Source organism: Sus scrofa, chromosome 4 (assembly GCF_054392235.1).
Source record: "Sus scrofa isolate SSC_HxYL_T2T_F1_AM1 chromosome 4, Sscrofa_HxYL_maternal_Yorkshire_Landrace_v2.0, whole genome shotgun sequence".
Taxonomy (NCBI): domain Eukaryota; kingdom Metazoa; phylum Chordata; class Mammalia; order Artiodactyla; family Suidae; genus Sus; species Sus scrofa.
The window spans coordinates 91,788,182-91,805,853 of record NC_139386.1 but is presented as its reverse complement, the minus strand read 5'-3'; positions in this window follow the sequence as shown (position 1 = coordinate 91,805,853).

Below are 17,672 nucleotides of genomic sequence, written 5' to 3'. Positions count from 1 at the left end.
GCTAGGGGGCAAATCGGAACTACAGCTGCCGGCCTAATGCCACAACCACAGCAACACAGGATCCTTAACCCAATGAGCAAGTCCAGGGATTGAACCCACACCCTCATGGATACTAGTCAGGTTTGTTTCTGCTGAGCCACAATGGGAGCTCTGATTTTGTTTCTGTTTTTTGCAAGGCATTCTCTAAGATGATTAACCTCCATAGATCCTTCTGTTTTTTTCTTGGGCAAATGTAATTCAAGTTAGGAGAGCACCTACTATGTCCAAGGAATCGTCCAGGTGAATATTTTAAATAAATAAGACAGGACCTTGCCCCTAAGAAAATGATCATGAAGGTACTTGTAAATGTGTTAACTATAAACTGAGGCCAAATACAGTAAGTACTAAATAGAAATGTAAAGCAGTACTATTTGGGCAAAAAGAAAAACATGCTGTGTGATGCTGGAAAAGATTAAGGAAGACTTCCTGGGAGAAGTGGCAATTGAGCTGGTTTTAAAAAGGAAAGATCAGGGAAATAAAAATAGAGTATAAGGAGTTCCCACCGTGGCGCAGTGGAAGCAAATCCAACTAGGAACCATGAGGTTGTGGGTTTGATCCCTAGCCTTACTCAGTGGGTTAAGGATCCAGTGTTGCCGTGAGCTATGGTGTAGTTCACAGATGCTGCTCGGATCTGGCGTTGCTGTGGCTCTGGCGTAGGCCAGCAACAACAGATCCGATTAGACCCCTAGCCTGGGACCCTCCATATGCTGCTAGTGAAACCCTAAAAGGACAAAAAAAAAAAAAAAAGGAGTATAAGAGAAGGGAGGAAGCCATTCCAGTTGAAGGGAACGGCATGGACAATCACAAATCATAAAATGTACAGAATATTTAGGGAACGTGCGTAGTGAGACAGAGGACACCATGGGTGGAAGATAAAGAAGGAAATGAGGCACAGAAGGGCAGAGGACTCAGATTCAGGTAGGCCTTGAAAGCTAAGGGTTTGTATTAAACTGGGAGCAAGAGTTTGTACTAAATTCTTATGATTTGCTCGGGAGAACATAAATATGTTTTTACTAAATTCTTACAATTTGCTCAAGAGACTATAAATACATTTTGTAGGGGTTTTTTTGGTTTCGAGTTTTGGTTTTTTGCACTGAAGTCAACATGTTGGACTATCCATTCTCCCTCTCAAAGAGCAGAGGGGGAAACATCTTAGGGGTGGGGGCTTCTGTTTATCATTTTTGTTTTCCACTTGCTGTAGGAAGAATACTCCTTTTTGCTTGTTAACCCACTTCAGAGAAACAGACTGGTCCCCAGCTGTTGCAAAACAAGAACATTATTCCTAGAAATGTAACCATTAAAACAAAATTTTAGTATATGGAGTTGGAGCAGCATCTGACCTTCCCCCTTATTTCTGTGAGCTGAGTCTCCTAGCTCTGGATTCACAGGCTACATGTGCTATTCCTTCCACGTGTCCATGATCTGGTTGCTAAGCCACAGGGAGAACACAGCCTAATGCTGTTTTCAAAAGATCAATTATTGTTTATCCAGTTTGAATCAGTGCCCTTCTAAAATACAACACAACAAATCCTTGTCTACCAGCATCCGTATGAGGGCTAGTTCGACCCAACTGGCAAACCCTAGGGCAGCTGAGAGTAGCTTTAGATGGCAGATCAAGGAAAGGTTTGAACCCTGTGTGGGCCTAAACCTATAAGGATGTGATTGGAAACCCGTAAATCAGGGTGGATGTAATCAAATATAAATGGAGGTGGAGATTCTTAGAGATGTTAAAATCAGGAAATACATGATGCTGTTCTGTTTTAAAAATATATCATTACTTGGTTGTGTGGTGTGTGTGTGTGTGTGTGTGTGTGTGTGTGTGTACTGCAAGGGCCAAAGAGTAGCTATATGGTAACCAGGCTTGGCAATACTGAGAGTTAATGTGAAGGATTTTAGGAATTTCTTGAGGAAAATTATAGAATGAACACTCTGGACCAATCAGTTGAGTCATCAGTGATGTTCCTAAAACAAGGGTTCTCAATTTTGGCTGAACATTAGATTTTGCCCAACTGCACACTAAGGAGGCAAGTGTAATTTGGTTCAGCCACTTTTGAAGAACTTTTAACAGTATCTACTGAAGGTGTATATATATATATATATATCCTTTGTGATTCAGCAATTCCATTCTTAGGTATGTACACAACAGAAATGCATACAGGGGTTTATTAAAAGACATGTGCAGGAATGTTCATAGCAGTATTACTGTAACAGGTCAAAACCAAAAACTAATCAAATACCCATTGCCATAATACAAAGAAACGAGAATGCACTAAAATGGTATACATGGATATAAATGACTCCTGCAAACATAATCTTGAGTGAATGATACCAAACACACAAAAAACAACATATGGTATGATTCTGTTTAAATAAAATTTAAAACAGGCATAACTACCCTATGATCCTGGATGTTACGACAGTGGTTATCCTGGAATGGAGTAGTAGCTGGAAGGAGGTACAAAAGAAAGGAGCTTCTGTAATGCAGAGTTTTTTCATTTGGGAACAGATTACACAGGTGTGTTCACTTTATTAAAATTTGTTGAGCTGCGTGCTTATGATTTGTTCACTTTTAATGTATAATATTCTGGAATAAAAAGTTTAAAATATGATAAACCAACATATAAAGTGATTGGACCTCACCCATCCGTCAAAAGCTTCAAGAATAAAATTTGAGGTTTCCTGGAGAAGTTCTGCTGCAAGGCTATAGTATAGAAATTCTGCCTGAGTTTTTAGCCTTCTGGCCTGTCTCGCAGACTTTGAAAATGACAGATCCCACAATCACATAAGCCAATTTCTTAAACCCTCACCCCCTCAATAGTCCTGTTTCCCCAGAAAACTCAGACCGATATACCCAATTAGCCCTTTTAAGACGTAGGCTTAAAACTGAAACATTGTCACTATTATACAAAACAAGTCATAGAACGAAGCCCAAAGTCAAAAGTTGGGGAATACTCTCTGCGCACGATGACTGTATAGCAAGGGTATGGATGCAAGAAGGGAAGAATAGCTGAGGCCAATAATGTGATTCAAATGCTAGGAAAGAATTTCTTTTGGAAGAAGTAATACTTACATTGAGACTTAAAAGATCAGTAGCAGCCATTATAGAAAAGAGGGGGAGAAGAAAATCTCAAGCAGCAAACTGGGTGGGCAAGGCTTGAGGAGAGAAAGAGCTGGAGCACAGCTCAAGAGATTGCAAGTGAGAGGCGCAGAAGCATATAGGAGATACCATCACCATAGGACATTATGTCAGAATTAGGTTTCAGAATAATGTGTTTGTTGTTGTTGTTGTTTTCTTTTTCTTTTTCTTTTTTTTTTTTTTTTTAATGCAGCATGTGGAAGTTCCAGGACCAGGGATAAAACCTGAGCACAGCAGTGATTCTAACCACAGCAATGACAACACCAGATCCTTAACCTGCTAAGCCACCAGGGAACTCCAAGGTTTCAGATTATTCTAACTGTAAATAGAAGCTAGGGAAGCATTTTAAGCACAACAGTGAGATGATAAACTTGCATGAAAATTTTTCACTCTAGATGTTACATGGGTATTATACAGCAGGAGAGCATGAGATTACTTAAGAACCTCTTTCAATAGTGCAAGCAAGAGATTTTTTTTTTTAGACTGAATGGTCATAGTGAAGAAGGGAGTATAGATGCAATATATATGTTGTACATAAAAGTAATAGAACTGGATGGAGATATCATTTACTTAGAGGGAAAACAGAAGAGAATCAATTTTGGGAGAGATCGATAAACACTGTTTTCATATAATTACTAATAATTCCTTGAGAGGTAAGTTTCATTTTAATCAAGAACCCTTTTATTTGTAAGTATTAAACAAACAAGAGGGGCTGGGGATACTAGCACACGACCAGCTTGAATAAAAGCTCAAGTTATTTTTTTCATTACTTTATGAAACTCATTCCATAAAATTACTTTTTAATATGTATTTTGAGATCTGTTAATATAAATGAGCTTGGACTAATTCAATAATTTGTTGACTTTGTATAATGAGCTAGAGTCTTGTGTTATATAACAGTTTCAACAAAATGATCCCATTCAAAGAATATGGATCACGATTGGAAAATACTTTCGTGAGGTTCCAGGGCAATGGACTTCAACATGATCATTAGCACCAGACCTTTGCAATGAATTGTTCTCAGCTGTTTCCATGACAGCCATTGAAACCTTTACAAGAAAATGCTTTAAGGTAAGTATGTGTCATAGAACACATCTTTTATTTAAAAGGCTAGTAGAAAAATAGAAATGCAAGAAGTGCTAAAAGAGAAGAAATATAGTTTCATGGATTGTATGCACTATTCACGTGCTTTCCTTGGAGAAACTACATGATTTTTCTTTGTTTAGGAACTTTGAGAGATGTTAACTATTCAATAGAAATGGAGTCATTCCTTCTAGTTTAAATTCTGCTAATAATATATGTTTTGCACTGACACGTTTTCATAAATATTCAACATTGAAAATCTTCAAGCAAATTTATGCATCTCCATTTTTAGAAAGTGAACACCCAAGAGAAGTTCCCACGCATAAACATGAAAAAAGGAATAGATAAATTGGTAGATTTCAGTGCACTGTGGGTGGGAAAACTTTGGCAACTGAGTGGCAGGCAACTAGCTCTTAATGTTCTATTTTAAAGAGGTTGGAAGTCATAACTCAAAACGATAGACACTTTTGTATTCAGCTAAGAAGCATATTTATATATGCAACTTTCAGAATGTATTGTTCTGAAATTTTTGAAATCCAGAGTTATTTCCATCAGCGTAATAAAACTACAGCGTGAAAAATTTCCTTTGGTTAAAGGGGAAGCTGCCTCTCTTGTTCAAAGTGTCTGTGGCAGTCATGGTGAGGTGCCTCTCAGATCTCTATTCGAGAGAAAAACTGTCAAGTGGAGGGCAGTCAGTTGAGAGCCTATATCTGCATTATCTTCATGATCCATTGCAGCATTAGAGTTGAAGGCACACTTTCTCTAAGTAACACTAGCCAATGCCTAAGCATGATAAAGATAATAGGGCTAGGTCATTTCTGTGCAATCTGGAAATCTTCTGATGGATTAGTTGCTCTGGAACTCCATGTTGGGCTGGCTAAGATTTCAGAGCTGCATTTCAGTATGAGATTCTTCCTACCTCTTCTTTCCTACTCTGTTTTCACAGGTATTAAGCCTGCATTATGAGCTAAAGACTTTCCTGCTTACTTCTGCTCCTTCTCCCCCTATCTTTCACAGGCACTGCCCCCCAGTACATCTATTGCATGTTTATCTTATTTTGGCAGCTGTGTACCAAAATACCTGATCTGGAGCAATCTCTGATTCCTTTGGTGTCCGAATTCCCTCTGTGCTATCACTGTTCAAGCCTGGTTTAAGCCTGCTTTTATTTGAGTTTAATTCATTTTAAAGACGTATGCGTGACAACTCTAAATCAGGCCCAGTGCTAGCCATAGATGTACCAAGATGAGTAAGATACCATATCTACTTATAAAAACTTGGGAGGGGTATGAACAGAACAGAGGAATAAAGGGATGAATAGGTGAAGTACCAGGGACTTGGGGAGCAGTGAAATTTTTTTTTTCTTTTTTATGGCTACAACTACTGCCTCATATGGAACTTCCCAGGATAGGGTTCAATTCAGAGCTGCAGCTGCTGGCCCACCCCACAGCCACAACAGCACAGAATCCAAGCCTCATCTGGGACCAGCGCCACTGCTCACGGCAACCCTGGGTACTTAACGCACTGAGCAAGGCCAAGGATTGAACCCGCATCCTCATGGATACTAGTTGGGTTTATAACCTGCTGAGCCATAATGGGAACTCTGAATTTTTTTTTCTGTATGGAACTGTAATGATGGATAGACATCATTATGCATTTGTCAAAATACAGAAAAATGTTTAACACAAAAAGGACGATAGTTAATAAAAACGCACCAGTATTTGTTCACTAACAATAAATGTTACAAATGCTAGGCATTGTTCTAATGTATTATCATACAAGAAGGGAAACTGCAGATGCGAGGGGTGAATATATTGGACTCTGTGTACCATCTGCCCAATTATTCTCTAAATCTAAAACTGTGCTAAAGCAGTAAAATTAATTATTCAAAAAAACCCACTGGCCTTTCCTTTCAACTAGATGGCAGAATTTTCACCATTTCTCTTGTCCCTGAATTGTGTTCAATGACTTGTTCATTTATCCTTAAAAGCAGTTTAAATATATACCGTGATCCTTTATCTTTCAGTAAGATTTTTAGCTATCTTCTCCAAATATTTAGCAGAGCATTTTTCTTTTGAACTAAGACTGTGCCCTTCCTAAGAAATATCTTGGTGCCAGATGGAAAATATTTTTTCACCATGTTAAATATTTACATTAATAGTCTTTTATGACAGACTGATGAAATATGACTGTGTCTTGTTTAGGATCAAATAATACTGATTTTTGTCATCAAATATACAAAATGAGGAGTTATGATGACTATATAACATTTACCTATTTGAAGATTTGTTAAATATTAAAATTTTTCTGCCTCTCAATTTTTTTTTTTCCTTTCTGGTCAATCTTCTTTATGTTTTCTTTACTGCAAAAAATACTCATGCGCACACCCACACAAACAGCACACACAGAGACCCACACTCATACATCCTCATAATAATTGTTCAAACTGACAACATATTAATTATTCTTAAGCCATAGGGAGGCAGTGAGTCTAGAGGAGAACAAGTTTCCTGGGCCACCTTCTAGTGGAGGACGCATTTTGTTCTAGTTTCATTTTATTTGCATTTTTTTTTCTTTTTTGCATTTTTAGGGCCGCACCTGCAGCATATGGACGTTCCCAGGCTAGGGGTCAAATCGGAACTACAGCTGCCTGCCTACACCGCAGCTACAGCAATGTGGGATCCAAGCTGCATCTGCGACCTACAACACAGCTCACAGCAATGCCATATCTTTAACCCACTGAGCAAGGGCAGGAATCGAACTGGCCTCCTCATCGTCCTTAGTCAGGTTAGTTCACTGCTGAGCCATGAAGGGAGCTCCATTTTATTTGCATTCTTAGTCAAAGTTTGTTTCCTCTAAGGTGTGTCTTTTAAACCGTCGTATTAGGTATTAGATGCTTTTTTTCTGCTTTTAGTGTTTCCCATTGTCTTGAATTCCTAAATCTTCACAACATTTTGAATTTCTTCAGATTAGTATTCCATTTATCTTGAAAGGATTCACTTAGAATGTGAGTTTGATTCAATGTTGGATGTTCTGGTCACAATAAGCTTGGCAAAAAGTCATGGACGGTTGGGGGTATTGTGTAACTGGTTTGTTCATTCAACACACCAGAATGCCATTAAAAATTTTCAGGCAGGGCCAACTTGGTTCCAGTATGCGATAATGATAATGCCTGGAATGCTTTTAAACTCATGATTATGCAATGAAAATGAAAAAAAAAAAAAAAGGTGACATGACTGAGAAGTACCAACCGACACCACGAAATTACAAACAAAAGGCATTTTAGTAAAGTATAACCATAGTCAACAACCTATAAATAATATACAGTAGGGCTGTTCTTTGACGTGCCTTAAGGAGGAGTTCCCATGTTGGTGCAGCAGAAACAAATCCAACCAGGAACCGTGAGGTTGTGTGTTTGATCCCTGGCCTTGCTCAGTGGGTTAAGGATCCAGTATTGCTGTGAGCTGTGGTGTAGGTTGAAGATGCGGCTTGGATCTTACGTTCCTATGGCTATAACTCTGATTTGACTCCTAGCCTGGGCATCTCCGTGTGCTGTGGGTGAGGCCCCAAAAAGCCAAAAAAAAAAAAAAGAAAAGAAAAGAAAGAAGAAAGAAGTGCCTTAAGGAAAATCTTCAGTCAGTTGCAGATAAGGGAAAGCTCTCTGCTTTGTCATGTCACTGGTGTATGGAATTTCCTACATCATTTTCCATGGTTCACAGGTCTTGGGGTAGCTATTTGTTTCAATAAATCCATGCATTATCCATTGCAGATAACTGTTTCTTTGTGTACCTCAATTTATCTGACTTTCCAAGTTGGCCCCCATTGACTCAGTTTTTTTTATGAGCTGAATATTTGTACTCACCACCCCTCCATTTATACGCTGAAGCCCATAACCCCCAATGTAATGCTGTCAGGAAGTAGGGCCTTTGGGAGGTATTTAGGTTTAAATGATGACATGAAGCTAGCGCCCTCTTGGAAGGGTTAGTGCTATGAATTAATTACTGTCTTAAATGACTTCTTTTCCCATTAACATGCCTAAAACTTGCCATTTTCCTCTAAATAAAATAGGCTCTATATTTTGCTTAACTGTTTTTTTGTTTTGTTTAATTTCTTATGGTTTTGGAAGGATGATTTCCAGACTGATTGCCAGTGGAAAGTCTTCTTTTGGTATTGCTTCCTTACATGTAAAGCAAAATTGTAAGTCTCTGGATCTTACTTTAATGTTCCTCAATTTGTAATAAGATCATCTAATCATCCTTTTTGGTCCTGATTCAATAATAATTTGGTCCTTATTCCTGCTACTTTCTCAGGAGCAAGCCCATGGTGAGTCAGGGTGGAAGCTTTGTGGCAGTTGTGGTTGTAGCAGTAGTGACGCTGACCCCATCTCTCATGGTACAGCTAGATTTTGATTCTGTCCTGGGCTGAGTGACAAGGAATGAGATGCCAGATTTTGGGCTTGCAGGTCCTAACCTTTGTTTTCTATGACAGACCTGCAGCTTGATACTTTGTCTTTGTACCAAACCTAGTTTGCTCATGGAAAGATTCCAGCACACTATTCCCACGTGGACCTGGGGGAAGTAAGTGGATTTTGGGGGGATAGGAATACCCTGTTAATTTTCTGGCAAAGAGACTTTGGATACATTCTTTTTTTTTTTTTTGAAGAATCCTCTCCCTTCCTTGGTTAGTATTCTACTCTTAAATTAATATCCTTATTTTGATTCACTGCAGGTTGGCCATGGCACATCATTAATCTTCCCAAAATTCCTGTGACTCAAGTGCCAAGAAATGTATGAGCGTCCTCATGTTAAAGAGGAGGATTTTAAGACAGTGAGTCACGCAAGAGCACACAGGAAGTCCACATCTGCCACTCCTTGGAGCAGCCAGTGTCTCAGGGGGAATTGAGTACAGCATTTGTTGAGCTCCTACTAAATACCTTTATGAGTGTCAGGCCCTTTGGGTTGGACAGAAAACAAAAGGAGGGGCTATGGCTATAGGCTATAGAGTCAAGGGCATAATTTTAATATGTAGAAATCAGTTAGCTAATAATGCACCATGGCACCATGTGTTAAATAGAGCTGGATGTTGTGGTATTTAAAATTTTTAAACAAGAAAGCAATTCACCAGTAATGTCTTTATGGAGGAGGTGCTGTGACACAGTGGAAAGGGTACAAGCCTTGGAAGCAGATGATAGAAGTATGATTGTTATTACTGACTGAGTCAAGGATCTCAGACATAATCATTGAAAATATCTGAGCTCACTTCCTTTATCTTCAAAACGTATCCAATAATATCCACCTGGCATGGCTGTGAGAATTAAAATGTGACAATTAATGCAAAGTACACTCTTCAGATGCTAATTAAACCTGAGGAGGCAGTATTACAAGTGGGACAGAATTCCCTATGTCATGGGGTGGCCAAAAAAAAAAGGAAGTGAGACAGAAAGTTTTGATAGATAAGCAGGATACTGTTAGATGGGGAGGAGTCTCTGATTGCCCTGCAACTGGTCGGACTTGAGCCATTATTACTGATTTTAGTTTTCCCTAAATTAGCATTTCCCTGAGAATGGTCCATGGACCACCAGCATAAGAACCACGTAAGAGTGCTTGTTAAAAATGCCAATTCAAACTCAGACCTACTGAATCTGTATGTTTGGCAAGCACCACAGGTGATCCTAATGTAAATTATCTAGATACAATCACACTGACAGTCTTCCTTAATGGGATTAGGCAATTACCACTTAATTGAAAGGTGGATTATTTGCATTGTGACTTCGTCCATTCCTGATTCACCAGAAAACCGTGCACACCTCTTCTTATCCTACCCAATGGTCTTTGGAGTATGCCACAAGGACTTTCAACTTAACATAACTCAAGCAGAACTAATTATGGCCAGCTTTGACCTTCTTCCTCTTCCTCTCTGTCCATCAGGTTATCAAGCCTAAACTGTGGGCATTACACTTGACTCCTCTTTTTCCTAACCCTCCATACACAATTTCCTTGCTGACTGGTCACAATTTCATGCATGTTCTTTCTTTTCAGTGGCAATCAGCTTCATCCTTTTCACTTGATTTCCACTGTCATTGCCCTAGTTTATATTGTGAATGATAAAATATGTTTTCTTTATTCCCAAGCTGTGTTATGACTTCTTAATTTACTACAATATTTTAGAAAACTATATTTTGGAAAAAAAAAGTTGGTTTTATATTGTGGCATGTAAAAATCATTTGTCACTCCCATGACTACCATTCACTGAAAATGCCCCACCACCACAACAAGGATGTTCCCACCCATTGTGTAAGAGGCCTTTTTTTTAATCTGTTCCTCGTCTCTCTCACTTCAACTCCTACCACTCCAGAGTCAAATCCAGCCATGCCAAACTAGTCACAGCTCCTAAGTCAGCCATGCTATTTTCTATTTCCTTGTCTTTATCTAGATGCTTCCTCTTCACCCTTATCTAGTCAACATATTCTCTACTCATCATTAAACAGTTTAAATATTTCCATATCTGAGGACAATTTCCTATCTCTGCCTCCTCTTCTTTTCTATTAAATATAATAATTTTTCATGATTTCAGTAAATATTTAGTGGAGAACCATTTGGCAAAAAATATTCTAGGTGCTATGGATGCATAAACATGCAAAACAGAAAAAATACCTTTGCAATAGCTAATATGTGATATCAGAAAATGATCTTGCCTCTAATTTCTTACTTGAAAGAATTGAGAAGATATGCCTTTCTTGTACTTCTAGAGAAGTTCTTTTGGTTTTGCATGTTCAGATATGAATCATAAGTAGAGGTGATATGTAGCCAAATTTTTTCTATAGTCAAATATCAAATCACTATTCAAGGTGTTGCATTGTCAGTACAAAATTATATTTGAGTCGGTAAATATGTATTACTTTGTGATCTGGTAAACGTATTTCACATATATCACATAACCATTATGGTTCCCTAGCTCAGTATTGAAGACATGTGTAAAAGAAATTCGAACTGGCATGTGAAAATTAATCACTGGAAAAATTTATTTTGTTCTACCATTCTTTTCAAGTCTTGTTTTGGTTGTTGTTTGTGAGCATGTGTGGGTAAGTATTCAATAAATATATTTGAAACTGAAAAAGAAACCCCTTTGCTTTTTAAACTTATATTCTAAGGGGAATGAAGTAGGATGGATGCCGGTATGCTGCACAATAAATAATGAATTCTTTGGTGGTAAGTGCTCTATAGGACAATAAAACAGCAGAGTACTGGGATAGGGTGGAATTCAGTTTCAGATAGGGTCCTCAGAAAGGGCTACACTGAGAAGTTGGCAGAAGCCTGAAAAGAGGGAAAGGAATAAACCATGCAGATACATTTGGGAGAAGAGCATTCCAGTGAATAGCAAGAGCAAAAGCCCGATGGGCAAAGCAGGCTTTACAGGTGCAAGGAATATCAAGGTGCCTGAAGAAGAGTTATAGGAGATGAGTCATGAAGTCCGGGTCTTGCAAGACGTTGCAGCTACTGAAGAATTTTAGCTTCTGCCCTAAAAGTGATATCTGAAGTCTTTGGGCAATTTGGAAGAGAAGACATAACATGGTCTGAATTAGCATTTTAACAGAATAGCTCTTGATGCTATTCTGAGAGTCAACTATGGCTTGGGGTGGGAAGACAAAAAAGTAGGAAATTAGATGACAGCTTCAATTGTGGCCATGCTTATGTATAAATACAGAGATATGGGTAAATATCTCTATATTCCTATTTATGACACTTATTAAAATAATATGTTGATGTGTCTCTTTCCTTCTGGGTTCCTTAACCTTAGGTCATTCATCTCACGCACAATCCCTTGCTCATTTTGTGTATTCGATGAATGTTTGGGGTAAAAAAGTAAGAAAGAGGAAGGAAAGCGGGGGGAAGAGAGAAAGGGGAAAAAAGAAGAATGAAATGAATAGAATGGAATGGCAAAGAGCAAAATGATATAAAAGTAAGGTTTACGAACTGATGGTGGAGAGGTTGTGCTACAGGGAATGGCGAGAATAGCTTGATTTAATCATGATGTGGTTGTCGTATAAGAGCTGGGTGACTGAGGGCAATAATTTCTTGACCATGCTGTGCTGTAGTTCCCTCATCTGTAAAATGAGAAAAATAATAGTACCTGCCTCATGGGGGTGGATATAAAGATGAAAGGAACTGAATAGTGTCTAAGCTGTAGTAAGTGCTCAATAACTTGTAACTTATAATTTGTGCTTAAAGACTCGATGAAGGAGGCATCAGAGTATAGTAGAGAGAATGTGGCATTTTCAATAAAATAAACCTAGTGTTGAATCTCCTCTTTGGCGTTGACCAGTTTAGGAACAATACTTGCTCTCCCTGATATTTTCCTATTAATTGTAAAAGTTAAAGGGCAATCATTAAGGATCTAACACTGAGATTTGGAGTGAATATTGAGTGAGATAAAGCATATGAAAATATCTTGCAGAACCTGACGCGTTGTCGTGCTTCGCATTCCTGAGACATGTCATTGATTCTCTGCTTAGACACCATTCGGTTATGATATTTAGGAACACAGACAACCAAATATGTGGCATTGAATTTCCCTGTCTTGTCCACTCACAACAATGTAGTTATTCATGCATGATGTTATATTATTTTCCCACCTCAACAAGGAGGAGCAAGCGTGGTATAATATCTTTTCACTTGTACTTTCTAAGGCCCTTCTGTACTTAACGATTTGTGGCACAGGAATTCATGATGCAGCTATAACAAAAGATTAATGTCAACATATTCATTATGTTTTTGTTTTTACCTACATCATCTAGGAAATCAGTCTTCAAACTATTCAAAAAGTTGATGCCTATAAACTTCCCCAGTGTTTACAACCTTAGATTCCCATCAATGTGGGAAGAGCTCTAGAGATTTCCAGGCAAACAGTCACTCTTGAATTGGAAGGATTCAGACTTTGGCTTGGTTTCTTGGGATTTGGGCAGGCAAGTAAGGGAAGAAAGATTAGGAAGAGGAAGGTGATATCAAGTTAAAATGGAAATGAACATTAAGGGCAACTCTGAAAGTCACAAGGAGTCATAGAGAAGTAGCTCGCGGGAGGGGATGTAAGAGTGGGGAAGAGGAACTTTGTGAGAGGAATTTCACAGACTGCATTTTTAGAAGAGTCGAATGACCTCAAGGATCCACATCTTTTACTCCCAGCCTCCTGCCAACTGCTAGTTACTGGGTGTGAAAGGTGCTTCTCCCAATATCCTGGTGCTTTGGGCCTAAGAAACATCAGGCGGGGCATAGAGTGAGGAATAAATTTAAACCTAAGAGTGATACAATCTGGAAATAGAGAACCCCCACACTCTAGTTCTGGTTCACCAATCAGTTAATATTGGACTTTAAGCATGTTGTTTAATCTTTTTGAACAGAGGTTCCTCATCCCTAGAATGAAAAGATTGAAACTGATCATCTGTAGCATTTCTTCCATATAGCTGGGTCTTTGTTTCTAACACATCTCTGTTCAATCTGCCCAAGTTACCCTCTGAATTTAAGACATGGGACAGTTCTAACTCAGTGGAGGGTATTCTTCTTTTGGGACTTCTAACCCCAAGACTGGTTTCAGGCTCCTCTGGGAAGGAAAGAGCCCCTATTAATGCTGAGTGGTCATTTTAGAATCTTATTCAAGGTCAGGCTTCAGTGGTCTTAAAACAAAAAACAACAGAAACAAAATCCAAGAATGAAATTGCTGTTTATTTTTAACTGTTGGCTCGAATGAAATCTACTAAATCTTGCTTCTTATTTTGTACCTGTCTTAAGAAGGTGTAATGTTGTGTACTGATATTGAATATTTAACAAATAAGAAGTTTTCCTTTTTTTCTCCCAAAGTAAATGTGGTTTTGATTCTTTTTGACATGACGCAAATGGAATTTCTTCAAAAATAGTTCCCCCAAACTGCCTTAGATCTGAGATTACCCTTTAGATATTGTGATCAGAATAAGTGAGTGTTAGCAGCCAAAACTGAGGACCATAATGGAAAATGTTTTGCAATGTTAACTGCAGCATCTGTTAAGTCAGGCTTTAGGCTATAAAGATTCTCCACCCCTTGTAGTCATAGTTTTTACCTTCCCATCACCTCTGCTTGGGTGGAGACTCTCATTGTCTCACTTTGCTTAAGCGGAACTGCTTTCTTGCCAGGTTTCAGGACTCTCGTCTTCCAGGCTCCCATCCAGCCTCTTCATTATCCCACCTGAGACTTCTGTTGGTAACTGGAAAGGTGGTAGAAAATTAGGCAAACATCACATACAACCACTGTTCAAAACCTACACTAAATGACAAAGCCCAGGGTCCTCAACCTTAATTTAGGTTCCTACAAGATCAAGCATGAAGCTGACTTTCCAGATGTCTCCTCCAATTTCCTTCCAAATGTTCTTCATGCTCAACCACCAAGAAAACACTTAAAACCAAAACCTACCACACTGTCTTGTAAGTTCATCTTTAACATTCCTAGAGCCTAGAATATCTTTCTCTATCTGTATATAACTTACCCCTTCTTCAACATTTAGCTCAGATACTTCCTTTTCTAGAAACTTCCTTGATGGCTACAGACAAAAACAATTATTCCTTGTTTTCCACTTCCAAAACACATTGCTCTATTTAACACACATCTCAATTCAAATTGTCATAGAATTATTTTTACACATATTTTCCTCATTCAAAAGTCAATATATTCCATCACAAGTGATTGGGTATAGCTCCCTGTGCTATAGAGCAGGACTTCATTGCTCATCCACTCCTAATGCAATAGTTTGCATCTACTAACCCCAAACTCCCAGTCTATCCCACTCCCTTCCCCTCCTCCTTTAAATTCCAAGTCCGTTCTCTACATCTATGAATTTGTTTCTGTTCTGTAGCTAGGTACATTTGTGCCATATTTTAGATTCCCCATATAAGTGATATCATATGGTATTTGTCTTTCTTTTTCTGATTTACTTCACCTAGTATATGAACCTCTAGTTCCATCCATGTTGCTTAAAATGGCATTATTTTGTTTTTTATGGCTAAGTAGTATTCCATTGTGTACATGTGCCATATCTTTCTAATCCATTCAGCTGCTGATGAACATTTAAATTTTTTCCATGTTTTGGCTATTGTGAATAGTGCTGCAATGGACATAAGATTGAATGTATCTTTTTGAATGAAAGTGATGATGGAAGATATTATGAGAAAAGGAATGTATATTTATGTATAACTGGGTCATATTTGCTATACAGCAGAAACTGATAGAACATTATAAATCAACTATATAAAAACTTTTTAAATAATAAAAAAGAAAGCATCAATCATCTGTGACTAAAGTATTACTTGTAACAAAGAAGATGCCCAGTAAACATTTCTTGAGTGAATAAACTGAGGGATAAATGAATCTATCCTACTTGCCTCTTTTCTAGAAACTAGAGTCCAAGATGGAATCACACGTTTTTTCAGCTGGCTGGAGAGAGCTAAGACAAAAATGTTTTTACCCCAGACCATTGCTCCCTAGTGGCAGACAATGTGTAAGACATAGGTGACATTCACCCAACAGACATTCCACCTTCTTCTTTGTCAGCAGATCTTCAAATGAGTTTGACAACATGTTCAGATAAGGTGGGCATCTGCCTCATGCTCTACAGGATGAACTCCAATTCATTATAAGGCCTGGTCTCTAAGCCAGTTCTGGCAATCTGATGTTTGGGGCCAGTGAGTGGCCTAGGAGCAGACGTCTGACTCATAGTTCTGGCCAATTGTATGTAAAGGGAAATACTCTGAGGAAGCACTTTCTGAGATATTTTCCTACCTAATAAGCTTAAGAGATCACTCCTCATCATTTCACCATTCAGAGTTTGTTACACAAGGACAAGATTCTAGTGCCTCAGGAGGGTATCTTGTAATTGTGGGGTTATAAAGATTTCTGAGAACCTAACCTAACTTACAGTCTTGACTTCATTGAGCTGTTAAATTAACCAATGCTGAAACTGCCTGTTGCAAACCTCTTATGTGGGAATAATTCTTATATTCAAAAAAGGTAGATAAATTCCATGCAGCAAGGGTAAGAGTATGCCATGAGCATTTTTTACATCCCATAGAACTTAGCACAATATATAGATTAGAGTGGAAAATTAAAAGGTTTTTATGGAAAATTAAGGCTGTGCCTAACTCCAATTCATTCCTTCATCTCATGGCATCCACATTAAACAACATGAGGATGAGATGCAGTAATGAATGAAGATTAGCAGTGATCCTCTTGAGGAAATTTAGGGAACAAATTTAGGGGATTTCTGGAAAGGAGCATTAGGGAGAGGACGATCATTAGGGTGAGGCTTATCAGAGCAATGGGTAGTCTTGATGGATTGTCTCCAAGGGAGGAAAATTTAAAGTCAGGTGTTAGAGCATCATGGCATGGCAAGGTTGAGAGTGAAAAAGCTTGAGGGTTTGGTACTGCATGAGCTTCCTAGAAGGAATACAACTCATGCAGTGAATCTTTGCAGGCAAGCAATGACAGAGGACTATCTGCTGAGTGTGGTGGCTGAGAAGAGGCTAGGAAAAAAGTCAAGCTTCAACCAAGTTGGAGTAGAAGAAGGAAATCTCAGAAAAAAATGCTGATTTGGAAAGTAAAATTAAGTCAGAATTGAACCTTACAAACTCAACTGAACCTTTAACATCTGGAGGCAGAGTATAAAAAGGGCCAATTTGATGGTCATGTGCATGACTCACAGTTGTTTTGCTGGATAGTGTCTCTGGCTGATGAGCTGAGGCTGCTGTTTTGGGGGGCATTTTTTTTGCTGGCCATCACATGCTTAAATTACTAAGTGAGACAGAGCTTAATAGAATAGGCTTCATTGATTAGAGCTGGCAATCTGAGGAAGGTAGGGACTGGTAGTAATAATCAGATCTGGTTCCTTTCAAGATGAATCATAAACTAAAATTTGAACCTATCAAGTTTCGAGTTGTTGTTTAGAGCCTGCCTGCAACATCTGTGGTGCTAATAGAACATTTTCCATGAAAAAAAAAAAAAAAAAAAAAATAGGGACCTCTCAAGTATTGTGTAAATTTTTATTTATTTTTTGATTCAAAGTTTTTTTTTAATTATCTCATGATTTTAGTTTATTTTCCTATGTGATTTATTTATTTATGGAGGTTCCCAGGCTAGGGGTCGAATTGGAGTTATAGCTTCCGGCCTATGCCACAACCACTGCCACAGCAATGCCAAATCCAAGCTGCAACCTACCCCACAGCTCATGGCACCACTGGATCCTTAACCCACTGAGCGAAGCCAGGGATTGAATCTGCATCCTCATGGATACTAGTCAGATTCATTTCTGCTGAGCCATGATGGGAACTCCCTATGTGATTTACTTATTTTTTAAATTTTTTATCAGAGTTGATTTATAATGCTCTTGTCAATTTCTGTTGTA